General features: G+C 36.6%; 1 protein-coding gene across 10 annotated transcripts in view; it reads left to right on the top strand.

Moving 5' to 3' along the window:
• FHOD3 (formin homology 2 domain containing 3) overlaps window positions 1-15,953 on the top strand; it is a 360,868-nt gene that overhangs the window by 216,341 nt on the left and 128,574 nt on the right. The window lies entirely within an intron of this gene.

Raw genomic sequence — 15,953 nt, 5'->3', positions numbered from 1 at the left:
CAAAGGATTTTTTTATTGGTCCTTGCATATGAGGAGGCAACAACTGAAACTCTATACCAGAGTCTGTGCCACTTAAGTGGAATAAAATAGTGTGCAATCCACTTTTAAGGCTATCGATTTTGGAAGTTGAAAAGGAAAGGGAACATAAATTCTGCTTACACTCCATCCTGAATAGTTACAGTGTAGGTAAAGCCACAGATCTGCAATCTGTTGGCTCTCCATCTTTGCTTGAAGTTTGTGAAATCCCACAGGAACTACTCCTGCCATTTAGACCTGCTTGGGACAGTCTTGAATGACACAATAACTGGAACAGGGTACTTTAGCTATTCTTGACAACTTGAAAGATGCCGTAATTGGTGGACATGAATCCATCATTAGAATTATTAAGAAATTTCCAGGAATTTTTCCTCAAATGTCTGAGTCACAAAAAGTTGCTATTTGGATTCTATAGCGACGTAGAGACACTGCTGCTTTTTCCCTTTCTCTCTTAGAAATATCTTTCATAACAGAAAGAAAAAAAAAAGACTCTGTGTCCCAAGGGCTCCTTTTAACCACTACAATTTTTTCTATAATATGCAAATTTCCCTGCTTCGGAAGATGAGCAAGCCTAAGAATAGATACTAAAGCATTAAGAGAATTGATTTATCTTGAGTTGACTGCTAGAACAGGTAGATATGTAAAACTAAGATAATAATTGTGGTTATCAAGCATCAGTCTTAATGAACATGATTAATGACCAGTTCACATTTGAGAGAAGATGAGAAAATTTTCCCCACATAAAGTGTTCCACTGTTGGCTAGATGTTACGCTGGGCAGTTTGCCCTCTTGAAGCAGGGAATGTTAGCCACAGTTGGAAAAGCAGTGCCAGAAGAGAGAGAAGTGGATTTCTTGCTACAGATCCTCATTTTCAACGGGACAGATGAAAGAAACAAGCAAAGAAAAGAAAAGAATGGCCATGGTATCCGCAATTATTTTAATTCTCTAATGAACCTCGTGGAGGAGAAATAACTGTATTTCTACCTGCAGAATAATTTCTGGCTAACTTTTCTTGACCAGAGTACTTTAACTCCTCAGTCCTTAAACTCCTTTCTCCCTCCCCCACGGTCAGCCCAAATGATTATCTCCATATCCAGGCTCAGTGCCTGCAGCTAAGGAATGCAGGCAATGTGCTTTGAATAGTTTGGTTTCAGGTAGCATCAGAGTTGATTTTTCATTATTGTTTGACTGTCTTGGAAAAGATCTAAGTCCTTGTCTGTGTGCCAGAAGCTAATCGAAGGTATGACAGGCTTACTATCACAGTATGGTGTGATAGCTGCTTTATGCTCTTTAAGATGTTTTTGGCTTTCTGCAAACAGCAAATCCTTGGAATTTGCAACACACCTCAGCCTAATTTGCAGTCCTACTCTCTTGGTTCCTTCTCTGCAGAAAAGGAGGGGAAACATTTTTTAACACTGCCGAACAAAATGGAATAGTAAAAGTGCCAATTAAGTATCAGAACAAATCCCTTTGAGAGGAAACAGAAGGCATGCAGTCATTCAGCTGCCACAGCTGCACCTGGACACATTGCTTCTTGCCCTCTCAAAAACTCTGATGAATTTTAATAAACTCAGCAGTGGAGATGGTTGAATCTTTTCATTGCAGATTTCTTCTGTCAAATTCTGTAGTGGTTTTTACCCTTCGCTGTTACTTGCTCTTCTGAATTTGTGTAAGGCTACTGGCTCTGTCTCCTGTGCTCAGTTAGAGTACAAGATGTTTGCATGTGCTTTTCCACCACAAGGACGTGTTCAGCAAGGGGCCTTAGGGCTTGTCATGCTCAGCACTGGGACAGCCATAATTTTGGCACCCAGTGCTACTTCAGGGATAGGGAAAGAAAGAGGACTGAATCTTTAAATTAGTGGGAAAGAATGAATATAAGCAATTAACTGAAAGCTTGTCTAGATTGTCACCATTACGTGCTAGATTATTAATAGCTCCATTGCAGTTTTACAGTAGTTGCTTATATAGTTGGATTACTTGAAGGCATTGGTGGCTTTGACACTGTAGTCTTAAGATTTTGGTGAGGTGGTTAAAATTCTGGTGGCATGACTGAATTAGTACTGCTGCCCTTACATTGGGCAAAAGGCATCAGACTGAGGAACTGAAAACAGGAAAGAAGGTTATTCTTAGATTACTCATTTGGTAGTGGAGAAAGAGCCTCCTGTTTCAATTTGGCATTGCCCAGGCATTAGATTGGAAATTTTAAGTTAGCAGTACCTTTATTTTGCCACGCTGTTTAAAGAGAGGAACATCCTCAACAAATCCCAGACTCTCAGGGCCTCTGCAGACCTTTATAAGACAACTGCATCCACATGTGACCAAGCTAGTGGACTTTCATGGCCATTCTGTGCATTGCTTTCCACTCATCAGTGGCTTATTACATCTACACTGTAATACCACTTTAAATATAGTTATATTTACTGTTTTGTCATTATGTGTGTTTATCAGTCTTTCCCCATTTAACAAAGCATTCAAGTATGTGCTTATTTATAGGTATATGGTTATGTTCTGTTTGTACCCGCAGAACTTCTGTACGTAACTGAAAAATAACACAAAAATGTACAGCTATACTGCTACAAAAATGGACGATAACAGAACCAAATTACTGGTCATCTTAAATAAGCTGGAAGTTGTGCATAAGGGAATTATCTATGTCAACAAAGTTTATACTTGGCATTCATTGATGGCATGGAAAGTTCATGCAAGATAATAAGATAATACACTTTAAAATCAAATCAAAAGCACAGAAGTTGATTCAGTGTTAGTTAGCAGTGCTTTCAAAGTTGCTCCGTTATTACCTTTTTTCAGTGATCTTGCCTTAAGTGATACATGCTGTAATACAGATCAAACCTATGTTAAACCTTACAACATTTGGGAAGTTGTATTTTACTAGTTCCTTGTTGTTTTTTTTCTGCTAGCTGTGTGCTGCTGCTGAAGTTAGAATTAAATTTTTGTGTCAAATAGCAAGTCACGTTTAGCCTGATTGTAAAGGGACCTGAGGCTTTTGTTCACGCTGGCACCTCAGAGCCCTGTGGAGGTCTCTTGTGGATCACCTGCTGATACAGAATCTTGATTTGACGGTGGTAGGCAAGGCTGTTGGAAAATTTACCCAAAATTTACCCAAAACAACGAACACCAGGTTAAAAATGTGTAAGTGCTAAGCTGTATTAAATCCTTGTAGTGTGTTTTTCATCTGTTAGCATATATGAGGTAATATGTATTATCTTTCATATGCATTGGTATTCACTCCGAACTGTTAATAGAAAGCATACAGTGCTGTATCATTGCCTTTCCAGGTCCAGTACTAGTCACTGAGTGTTTACAAAATGTATGTATCTGAACAAAGCATCTTGGAGAAAACCCAACCTTTTATATCATCCACTAGAGGAAGCAGAAGTTCCTTTGCAACTCAAACCTGAAAGCTTTTGCCACTTCACATTAATCTTCAAATGTTTAAGACAATAAGCATTCCAAAACTTGAGTCTGGTTTCACCTTTTATATTCCCTCACATTTTTGACTGCTACTGATAATGATTATTTTTTTTCTCATTTGATGATCCAGGCTGTTCTAATTTTCCCTCAAGGGAGCTAAAGCCCCTTTCTGGCATTGTTTTCTGTGGAAAGTAATCCATTTTCAAAGTGGTGCTGGGTAACTTCAGAAGTCTGGGAGGAATGCTAGGCCTAGGCTGACACAACAAGGTTGATTAAAGATTCCTATCTCACATCTTGTTCTAATTTTTTTTTTTTTTTTTTTTTTTTTTTTTTTGCTTCTGTCTGGGTCCTATATTGGAAGGTTAAATATGAATTTTAACTAGCAAGTTATTTCTGTGCCTTGTCTCAGTCCTTTGCTTTCCTTTGTATTGAAGTACTGATGTTATGAATATTTTACATATAATCCAATCCAAAAGCAGAAGAATGATTTCAAAGCAGAAGAAAGGAAAAAAAAAAAAAATACAGTGTTCAAACAGGACATAGCTATAGTGAATTTGTTGATTTCAGAATAAAATTTCTGTTTTCAAAAGAAAGTTCAGCAGACCTTTTTCCAGTGAAGTTACAGTGGCATGTTGAAACATTTACATAATGGGTCTGTCATTTCATGATAATTTTGTGAGGAATGACATTCTTAGTTGCATAGAACACTAAATCTGATTTTGCAACTGAGTAATCTAAGGTGTGTAGAAGCAAATAGGTTAAGTACTTGATGAAATCAGAGTGTTTCACAAGCCTTTTACACGTGCACTCAACTCAAGCTGTAAGAATAGTGGAGAATATAATAGAGCTTGAACTAAGTCTTTTCCTCAGAAAGTTTGTCACCAAATCCTATACAGATGTACATTAAATTGGATCTACAGATCTATACTGTAAAGTGATTTATAAACGTGGAGAAAGTTAGAATTCAAAGAGAATTAAGAAATCTGAATGAGACTGAGTATACTAGCTTGATCAGCATGGAAAACCAAAATATGTTAAATTGACTCACCACAAAGAGAGATTGGATGGTTCAATCTCCTGATGAGTTTCTTGAAAATGTGTTGTATATTTGCATTTCTTGAATTTTTGATTATATATATTTTTAAATCATTGCGTATGCATGACCTGTTCTGAGTTAACATTGCCTGGAAGGTGAAATGGAGTATGTATAATAATATGCCAAAAAGATTTTTTTAGCAGAAAGTAGTGCTGTATAATTTTCTTGAGCTTCATTCTTATTTTGTATGAATGTGATCTACAAAAACTGGCCTGCTAGAAAAATAAAGCATGCAGGAGAAAATGCACATAAAATTAATCAGTCAGTATATGAACTGTGCTGTCATCTTCTCAATCTGCTGCCTTTATAGTTGATTAACTCATTTGCAGCCTCTCAGAATTGAGGCTTCATATACAGCTAGTTTATAAGCAGTGCAGTTTGTGATGTTTCTCCAGTAAGCCTGTGTTTTTGCTCTGTTTTTGAGCCTACTCCAGGCAGAAAAGCCATTAGGTATTATTGTTTTGGGTACTCAAGCCACTTTCCTTCCTGGAAAGTAAGCATGGTCTCCTTTGTGCGCTGTTCTGCACTGAAGACATTGAGGTAAGTGAAGAGATACAACTGGTTTGAGTTCAGTGAAACAGTAAACATCCATGTCTGTCTAGGAGCTGCTGCTTCTTACATTTAATCTGATGTGTATTTAGTCATTGAATTATTGTCATGAAAATGGTTGTGTGAGGGAGAAACAAAATCCTGACTTCATAAGAAATTAACTTTCGTGTTTCCAGCCTTTGGAGGGCCTGAGCCAAATCTTACCAGACCAGAGGAAAGCTTGCCTCAATCTTTCACTCAGAATCTGAAACTGCACTGTTGCATGAACATAGTTTGTTTTGAATTGTATTTAATTAGTGCTTTGAAGATAGGGATCAAGATGTTGCAATAAACTTGGATTAGGATAAGCCAACAAGTGCAGACTACATTGTGTACTCATTGTGGTCTGTCCAACTTAGCAGGCAGACTACTTCAAGTCCTCTGTTTTTTTTACAAACTATACTCGTAGATGATTTTTAAAGTCATCGAACATAGTTGTTAGCAGTAGGTCCAGTTCCATAGCAGTAAGAACTTCAGCTCAGCCTGTTGCATTAATTTCTGGATTTTTTGAAGGGATGAATACCCATTTTTCTGTGTTCAGTGTGAATTGTAGATAAAGACAATGCTTAGAAAACACATGTCAGAGATCTTATTTCAACTCATTTGAAGTGGAGAATGAGAAAATATAATGATTAACTGCCAACAATGTGGTGAATGTTGAGGCTCAACTTTTCACTCCATCACATCTATGCAAAAATGTACGAGAAAACATTCTGTTAGCAAGGAGTGATATATATTCACATATTTCTAGAAAATACCATGTATCTATACATATGTACGCGTTTCTTGTTATAAATGAAAGGCATGAAGAAGAAAAAAGCAAGTGTAGTACTTGAATTAGGTAGGGGGTAAGAAGAAAAACATGAAAATCAGTGTTAGCTTTCAGAATTGCATTGGTCTCTTTCACTAAAGTAGTTTAGATTCAGAGATAATTTGTGGGTGACTTATTGTGCCTCAGGTCCTAGTTTTTAATATCTTCTATTAGCTACTAGTATTTTTTAACAAGCACTAAGTCCAGCATTCATATGAAAGAGGGAGGTGCAGGTGGAAACCTTGTTTGTATTGAGACATGTGAGTAAAGAAAGTGGAACCCACTTGTCTTTACAGCACGCCTGGAGCCACCAGTTCGAAAGATCCTTAACTATAAAATCAATTGCCTCAACAAGAAAAACAGTAAATTTTCAACTGTAAGTTGTCAGCTGGAAAAGAGTGAAGAAATACCAAATAGTTGCTCCAAGGATAAAAAGCAGATGGAGATAGTTGTAATCCAAGTTTACAGTACGTGCCATCAGATGTAAGAAGTATGCTTCCCTGAAATACTTACACATATCTAAACAAAGAAATCAACTTGGCCTGCCTGTATAAAACATTGCTGTCATAATGCCAAAGCTGTTGGAATGGCTAAGTTGTTATTTTGCAGGTAGAAATATCGTTAGTCCCAAATCAGGATTTTATTTAGCTGCATTTTAAGGAAATACATCACGTTATGAAAATGAAATAGGCAGTTGTGATGTGCAGTGGCAGCAAGGCCAAAAGTCGTGGTGAATAGGGAATCTGGGTCTGTATCATCTGTGGTGGAAGAGAAGTACACAATATCAGTGTGAAAAAATGAGAGAACAGAACACAATGAACAATGAGTACATTTCCGTAAAGTGAAAAATGCCAACGTAAGGAAAAATAACTGGCATCCAGATATATCCAATTTAACATGCTTTGGATCTTAATTATCCAAATACTGCATACTGAACCTTAGATACAGGTTTTGTCTTTTCTTCCAGCAGAAAGCACAGGTGTGTGTGAGGAGACCATACACAGTTTTGTAGGAAAAAAGGAGATGGTCCAATTTCTGCACAAGTTTCTTTTGTGTACGTTAGCATGCTGGCTTTTACGATTGTTAGTAAGCATTGTGGTTAATTCTGATCTATTCCCTCAGGTCTGATGAAAGTAGGCAGGCTTTCCTTTTAACAGCAGAACTTTGGGTTTACCTTATGTGTTAATTGTAGTAGCTTAAGATATTCACTGCATGGCAAGCATGGTTTAGATAGGTCCATTTTCTCACAGTTCATAGTAAACTTTTGGAGACCCAAACTTTGTTATCAAGTTGCTTCTTCATGTTACTTCTGTTTTGCTGATTGTTGAATTTCTGAGAGAAACTGCGCTGTTGGGGCTATCACTTTCTACAGGATTTCACAGAAATGCAAGCACAGTTTGTAAGGAGAAAGCAGCAGAAATTCCACTCAAACTGTTTGAATTTTTGGCTATATGAAGATCCTCCAAATGTTGGAATTGAATCCACTGTGTATTTTGTGTGTACTAATGTGAGGTGCATGGGATCCTTCTTTTTCTGTTGACCTGTGCTGCATAACCTCCCCTCTCAAGCTTTTTTTCTGAATTGCTTATCTTTCTGGAGCTTTTCTAGCCAGTGAGAGAGAAACTGAGGTAATCAGTACAGCGTTATCTTTATATACTTCTTAATTTTCCTGTTTTCTTCTTAAATTATTCTCTGTTCTGGTTGTCATATATATTCCACTAGTGGAATCCTGCCTACAGGAAAGAAGGTGTAGCAACATTTTTTACATCATCACCATAGAAGAGTGGTTTTCTTGTATCTTAGCCTAAAAGAACGACCCAGATATGGAAGGAGTCCATGACTGGGAGGCGTCGGCACAATCTGGATTCCAGGCACATTCTTGAATCAATCTCCAAATCCCTTTGTCCCTCAGTCCCTCATACATAAAATTGGTGTTTTGGATTTTACAGCCCTGAGGGAAGAACATGAGGGAGCAAAGGGACATATTACACGTGTTGAAAGATATGCAGGTGGAAGTTGAACCTAATGGCAATTGTTACCTTATCTTTTCTTCTGGCATCTCTCAAAAATGCTTGTCATTCTTTATTTAGGTATATTCATTCTTTAAAGCAACTGCTACTAGCTGAAGATACCTAGATAACATTAAAAAATATGTTCTACAAAAAAATGGAAACCATCAAAACATTTGTGATGTCTTTATATTCAACATATAATGCACCCCAAGAAACCTCTGAGTTGCAGCCAGGCTGCAACAAGGCTCTTGCCATAGGGCTCATCATGGTTATCTCTTACATTTTAAGTCAGCCTCCGTAGTTACATGGCTGGTACTTAGGAAGGAGGATTTCTGGTAAAATGTGTGGGCTTCAATTACTTTCCATAAGATCAAAAGAAAAGTTCTCTGCTGTGATTTTATTTTTTTCCCTCAGTCCTTGTGTAGTAGTTTATACCATATAAAGTCTTTTCAAAACAATTTCTGGCATACCAGCAGGTTCTCTCTCTTCTCAGGCTTCCCTGGCACAATGAAATGTTTCTCATCTGGACCTGCTGTGTACTTTCTTTCAATATTGTGATCCTCTTTGATCACAACAATTGGACAAGGAGTTCAGATACTTTCTGATTTATCTCCCACTCCCATCACTGCTGTTTTCTTTCTTGAAGACTATTTTAATAAAAAATGTGTTCAATATAAAAATACTGTTAATACCTTTAGTGTGATTTTTCAGTGTGGCTGCTGGGGGGAAAGACAGAGGTTCTGAAGGTGAGGTTGCTTCCAGATCTGTATTGCCTAGTGATTTACTCAGATGACCATTTGTAAAACTGAATATCTGATAGCAAGATTGGTGCCAAAGTTCCGTAGAGTCCTGATAACTTCAAAATTAATCACTGCCCTGTACAATATCCGTTCTGATTTTTTTGCCATTACCTTCTGGCAAAGAGGCAAGTAAATGACCAAGTTCTATTTCCGCCAGTGAAAGATCTAATTTTGGAGTAATGTATAAGACAGAAAATATCAGTTTACTAAGTAGAAACAACAGTATATTTCAAAGAAGATACTGTTGTCATTTACTATATTGGGTTTTGTGTAGAGATAGCAAGTACTCAGAAAACAGCTAAGGAACTGGATCATGGGACAAGGACAAAAAACTGAATGCAAGTTTTACAATGCAAGCGTCATTTCCTGATGTAGTTAATGCTATGGTTACTTATTCAGGGGTTATTCTGTTTTTCTTCCATTTTGCTCAAAAGCATGATTTAGGATGATTTGTCATCTTTGGCTAAACTTACATGATATTATGTGGAACAGATGTGACAGACATCACTAAACAGATAAATAAGGATAGAAGTTTGCCTTTACCTACAGGTCATTAGCACAGCATATTTTGACATGAGTATTTCTATCCTAATTTGCATTTACAATATAATGACTGTTAGAGCACTGATAGAAATCCTGCCAGTTCTTAGTTCCAGAATGTGGACGAAGCCTAATGCAGCATCCTTTAAGTTACCCGTCCTTCCAGGAGGTTACCTTCTAAAGCTTTTGCAGTAGATAGCCATTCCTGGTGGAATTGAGAATTGGAAAACAACTTCTTTTTCTGTTCTTATGTTGAATAGAGAAAAAAAAAGCATCAATGAGTACAGGAGGACGAAAAACATAGTGTTTTCTCTGTGCTAGAAAAGCCATCCCACAGCACCACCTAGCAGACATTGTTAGGTACAGATGGATATGAATAGACTGAGAAAAAGTCTGAAAGAATATGAAATTGATCAAATCTGGAGAGTATAGTTTCAAATTGCAATTTTGCCTTGTATTCTAGCTCAGGGCATTTATACAAGCTGAGGTTCTCTGTCATTCCTTCTTGTAGGTCTTAGCATCAGGGATTGATAGCTTAATGCAGCTAGTTAATCTCTCTGCATATTCAGTGGAAGGGTTCTTCAGTTTTAGGTTTTGTTTTCAATCAGGACTTGTGATCTTTGGCACCAAGTATTTTTTTAAAACACCAAACTTAATTGGAATGGTGGTGTTATTAATTGTATTGTAATTGATTGATGTTCTTGTCTGTATTAGCCCAAAGCACCAGGGCCAGAGCTGCCCAGTGTCCTGCTGAGAAATATTGAGAGTACAGATTTTGAAGAGCACTGGGAGCACAGCATGGTCCCACTCACTGCAGCTAGGGAAAAAGTATTAAAAGAATAGTTAAGCTGCAGGTGCTGGCAGCTTAACTATTGTAGGAGCGTAGTCACAGAGAGAACCAGAGCTTGAGCTTAGTTTTTACTGCAAAATATGAATATTTGTGAAGTTGTAGCATATTTGAGCCTATCACATTTCTTGTAATACTTGGTTACTTTTTCTCCTCTGGCTGCCTTGAATTGCATTTTGACCTTCATCATGCTCACTAATGGAAAGGCCCACTTCTAGAGAGCTAGCTAGGTTCTTCAAGGAAATATTCAAGGATGTGCTAATGCTCCTATGAATTGTGTTGCAGGTACAAGTTACAGTAAACATGACTCAAGAATGGAAAGAAGTCGCAGGACTTTCATCTTGCAAAGCTTTTGAGTTTGGCATTATACATGAAGGCAGGTCTGCTTTACTATTCAGAGGTAGTACAGAGAGATTTCTGGCATTAGTAGTGAAATCCATTCTCTTCCAGGCTCTGAGATCTTATTTTCCTGGTTAAAACAGGGTACTGGCTATCAAGACTCTAAATTTACTCTATAGCACGGGGAAAGCTTTTTTATTATGATTATTATTATTCAGAGCCAAGAACTATGCAACTAAATCCATATGTGGACATGTAAAATATTCTGACTTTCAGATACTGTGAAACATTTTACTTCTATTAAAGGAAATGTGCCTATGCAGTACCTAGGAAAGTAGAGAAAGCTACTTTTTCAGGTACTTCTGTGATCACTGTGATAATATGTTTCATGCCCTTCACACAGTTTTTCTCTCATACTTCATTTATGAAACAATTTAGATGCTTAAGTAAATATTCTTTGTCACGTGCTATAAGAGCCTACTGCTAAACGTTTTATAAAATTAGGAAAAAATAACACCAAAAGTAGGAGTTCAGTGTTATCTTATTACTCTTACTGAACTTGCATTTTCAAAAATAATACTCTTCTGAGTTGAAAGGGTCAAATCTCAATTACGTTTCCTTTGGCTAAATACATAGGAACCATTCCCACCAGACATTACGCAGCTACCACAGTGCACTTCAGTTTGGCTTTCTGAAATACTAAGGATCACGTTAGGCAGCAGTTTATTTGATTGCCTTTGTGAACTGCTGCCCTTCTTTAGGGCATTGTTGTATCTACTGATTTTGCCTGCAGTAACTCTTGACTTCAGAAGAAAGTGGAAGTAATCTGTTGTGGTTACTTCAGGAAAAAGAAAAGGTTGAGTGGTTTTGTTTTACTCATTGTTTTTTTTTTTTTTTTTTTTTTTTTTTTCTTTTTTCTCTCTTGCTTTTCTGTCTCTACTGTGTCCAAAGAATTGAAACAACAGTCCCAAAATGATCTATGATGCAAGTCAAATCACTGCTGATTATGATCTCATACTTCTGTGGTTTAGCTCTTTGAATGACTGTAGCAATTATTTAGCTAAAAGTTACTCAAGTCCCAGATGCTAAATAGTTCTCAGATACTACACCACAGATACATTTCATTCTGCCGATAATGCAACTGAAATGCATGTTAAATAATGTCACTAGAAATGCCCATCTCTGGCCCAAGCAGTAGCTTCATCAAAGGTATTTCATTCTCAGGTTCATAGTAATCTGGGTTCTATGGCTCTGTTATCTGCCTGGTCACTGCTGTTGAAAACCTGTCAGTACCTTGGTAGCTATGGACTCCTAGCAATATCCACCCTTTTCATCTCAAAAGAAGGCAATTTATTTTCAGTCATCTCATTATATTGCTGTTTTTGGTATTCTTACTTTTGTGTATTTGGCAAGAATTATCATCATGTGATTTATGGACATCTTAGACATCTCCGTGGGTATCTGAGTCTTAATGCATGTAGGACTGTTCTGTAAAGCCAGAGTTAAATGATCACTGTGACCTGGTGAAAGTAAAAAGCATTACTGATCTTCTTTGACACCCTGATGTCCATTTTGATATCTGTATGTTGGGGAGGTGTCTATTGGGTGTGAAATGGAAAGATGGAAAGAAGTTAATTTGAAGATGCCAGGAGGAAGGAAGGCTTTTATAGTGATGTCCAGAGGTCTCCATTTATTTGCTGGTATTGTTGATACAGTTATCATTTAATCAAATCCAATCACCCCAGGTAGTATCCAGATATTTATATCTCATACTTTGAAAAAAAAAATAAGATCTTTTTTTTTATAAATTGTAATAAAGATATTTGTTCTTAGTAACTAGAGGTGGAAGATGGGCATGGTAATGAATCTGAGTGGGTGTGAGGGCTTATCTGGAAGAAGTGAGAATGAAGAGACAATGAAGTCTCTGCTTGGGGCAGAGAAATTACATTATCTCCTTATGTGGAAGCCTCAGTACATTTCTTTTTCTGAAGAGATCCTAATGATATTTCTCATTCTGTTTTTGGAAGTGATGTGAGATTTACTTAATGAACATAGAGTGTTTTTTAAGACTTCAAGTTTGCAGAAGAGGCATGATATTCTGCAAGCCTTGTTACTTTAGTTAGATATCAACTGAACAATAAATGAGAAGTTATTGTGATAAATTTTCTTAATTTCTTGCAAATGCATGTTTGCATGCAAATTTGCATATACATCAAATGTATGTGTATTTGCATTATTTAGACGTATTGTAACACCAGCAAAAGCACTGCCCTGATTGTAAAATTATTTTATTTTCAAATATGAGAAAACTAAGTTGTGGGAATGCAGCCTGAAAAACAGATGAGACAAATCTTAGCATTATGCCTGGGAAAGCTGTGACAAATAGGTGGTGATTACTGAAAAAATACAGCTGCTGTTGATATTTATCTGTGCCCCTCAGAATTCTGCTTTATTCTTTAACTTTATTTGGAAAGTTTTGCAGTGGTAAATAAATGAGTCTGGTTTTGCAGTCAAAGCACTGCTTCTGGGTTCCTTTTTGTACTGATAGTACTCAGAAGGTTGAGAATAGAGAAGAGTCTTTAATACACACGTAAAATGAAACACTATAGGTTTTAGTGTCCCAGTAATGAGTGGGATGCATATCCTAGCTCTTTATTAGTTATTCTTTCAGGTAGGGTTTGTGGTAGTTTTGTTTCATACCTTTATGTATGATACTTGTTCTTTCAACTATTTTTTTGTTTCAGTAGTTCAAACCTCTAGTATTTTGCTTTTCAGGGTGCTTAAAAAGGATAACCTGTTAACAGTTATTTGCTTAAAATATTGCAGTAGAGACCATACTAAATATTGAAAACTTTGTTAATGTACTGTCTTTAAGCGCTTCCATACGTTTTATACACAGTTTATTTTCCCTTTGTGCTTTTAATTTTTTCTTTTTTTTTTTAATTGAAATATATTGTCTGTGAGATTGTGCAGGGTCAGAAAAGGACTGCCAACTGTATCATTAAACTTACAGGGGTTTTCAGGTGAAGATACTTAAACCCAACCATAGTTTTGGTATTTAATATAAGTACTTTTTAATGGAACTGTTGAAAGAACAAATTTCACGTGCATAAAACCACAGAATAATAACAGAGTAGTTTTTCACTGTACTTAGAGACTCAAATATTTTTTTCCCCTAGAGCCTTTGAACTCAACCTTGATATTATTTAAACAGGACATCGTCAAGGCCGCTAACTAGCAAACTGTTTCATGCGGTAGAATTAATGAAGCAAATTGTTATCCTTCTCCTTCCTCGGCTTTTCCTTCCCATCCCACACCATCCTGATACTATTAATTCTGTTGCTTGTCCTGTGCCCTTTCTCTTCCATTGGCTCTACATGCTGTGGCTGGTGGGAACATACATGAAGATTAATCTTTTAGCTGGCTGCCCTTCAAAATGGCATGCTTTTGTCTGAAAAAATCATCAGCTTGGGGTCTTTTCTAATGCAGTTTGCAATTTACTTAGGAATGTAACTCAGCATTACTGGCAAGTATGACTGAATTCAGTGCCATAGTTAGAGGGAAGAGTTTGTCTATAAATGGACAATGAAAGAGACAATATGGCTGCGTAAGGAAGCAAAGGTGAAAATGGAGTGTTCTTCATGATTATTGTGGATTTTTCTGGGTTTAATTTTGTAAGGAGACTGAGAGAAAGTACTTTAATATTTTCCTTATTCTGTGTTACCTCTGGCTTTGGTCATAGCTCCGAAGAACCACACACTTTAATAGTGATGACTTCCATAGACAGGGACAGGGTCACCTCTGAGTTCCACCTGAGCTACTTTGTACATTGGAGGAAAGCTTCAGTTTCAAATGAGATGCTGCTCTGTAAACATTTCTCATGTCAAATATGTGGGAAATCTGAGGCTTGTATCATCAAGTTCTCTTTAGAATCACCTACAGTCCAATTTGTACAAATCAGAGGTCTGGCTATGATAGGAATTGGTGAAGTAATGTGGTAATGATTTGGTATAGATAATTGATGTGGAGCAAGTTACTTTCATTAAATAGTTTCTAATCCCTCACAAAAATGATACAGCAGTGATTTCATCTTAAGTCAAAAGCCAGCATTTGGAATGAAAAATATTTCTGAAAATACGCTAGTTCAGCTATTTATTTGGAGGGTTAAAAAATGAAATAGAAAGCAGTGTTTACATCTTTCACGTGCCTCCTAATATTTCTCAATATTGAAGAATTTCCCAGAGATAAAATGTGGTGAATCACCACCTGCTTCATAGAGCTATGTCTTCATTTGATTAATTGTAGATACCTTTCAGATTCTTAATTGCAAAGCATGAAATAAGTAGCACACTGGTATCATCTTAGTATTTTGAAGTAGTAACTGTTTAGTCTCTTTTCTTTTAAAAATTGATTTGCTTCTGTCTTGAGTACAAGTGACCTTGTATTAATGTCAGATGCCTTCACAAAGCACAATGACACTCAGCTGCATGATAGAAGCTAAAATAATATGATTTGAAGGGAATTTCGGAGAAAGGAACAAAAAAAAAAGTCCTGTCTGTTATTAAGCTCCTAAAAACTTTTTTCCTCTCCTCATTTTTTTGGAACACAGCTAAGGAAATATCAACTTGGCCCTGCCCAAGGAAAAGAAGTTGCTGAAATTGCCATTCTCCCAAGTCTTTCCTGTTGCCAGAGGTTCAGCCCAAAGAACATCTGTTGAGGACAGAATAGTTCAAGGCTAGCCGCATACATCAATGTAAAGAGATGGTGGGAAGGCTTGGCATCTTGGCATGCAACGTTTCTATCATTATAAAAAAAAAAAAAAAAAAAAAAGATGCCAAATGGAAATAATCATATTTCTCTTACCTACGTGCACACACTTTTCATGTAATCAATATAGCAGTACTCAATGGTTAAACTTCCGTTTGCAAATTTATCTGCTATGTGGAGTTCCAATTACGTGTGATTTCATATCTTGTTTCTTACTTAGTATCAAAACATGAGTATCACTATTCTATCTGTTGCTGAACAGATTATCAGTGTAATGTGAGAGACAGAATTATTTTTTATTCATTCTAATGTGTATGTTTTATTGAATAGCATGACTGATTCCTAAACACTGCTCTTGTTTAAAAAGTGAGATGTACTCTTTAGCTACTTTCTTTGTGACCTGTAGACCTACACTATAGATCATGTACTTGCAATAACTTCAAAAAATTTACTTGTCAGTATGTTTCAAAATGATAAATTGTATTAGGATGGCATAAGGTATTTCATAGTTCAGATATTTGGGGTTCCTTATGTTTATTTTGTGTTTGGTTTTGTGTAGGACTGGTTTTGTACGTGACCAGCAGAGGTTACATTATCAAATGAAGGAAATAGATTTCACTGGACAGTCTTATTCTATAATCCCTAATGTAGAAATGCTAGAAAACCCTTGATATATATATAAACT

This window comes from Lagopus muta, chromosome 3 (genome assembly GCF_023343835.1).
Source record: "Lagopus muta isolate bLagMut1 chromosome 3, bLagMut1 primary, whole genome shotgun sequence".
NCBI lineage: Eukaryota > Metazoa > Chordata > Aves > Galliformes > Phasianidae > Lagopus > Lagopus muta.
Note: the sequence above shows the minus strand (reverse complement) of the source record. Positions and strands in the feature narration are given on the sequence as shown.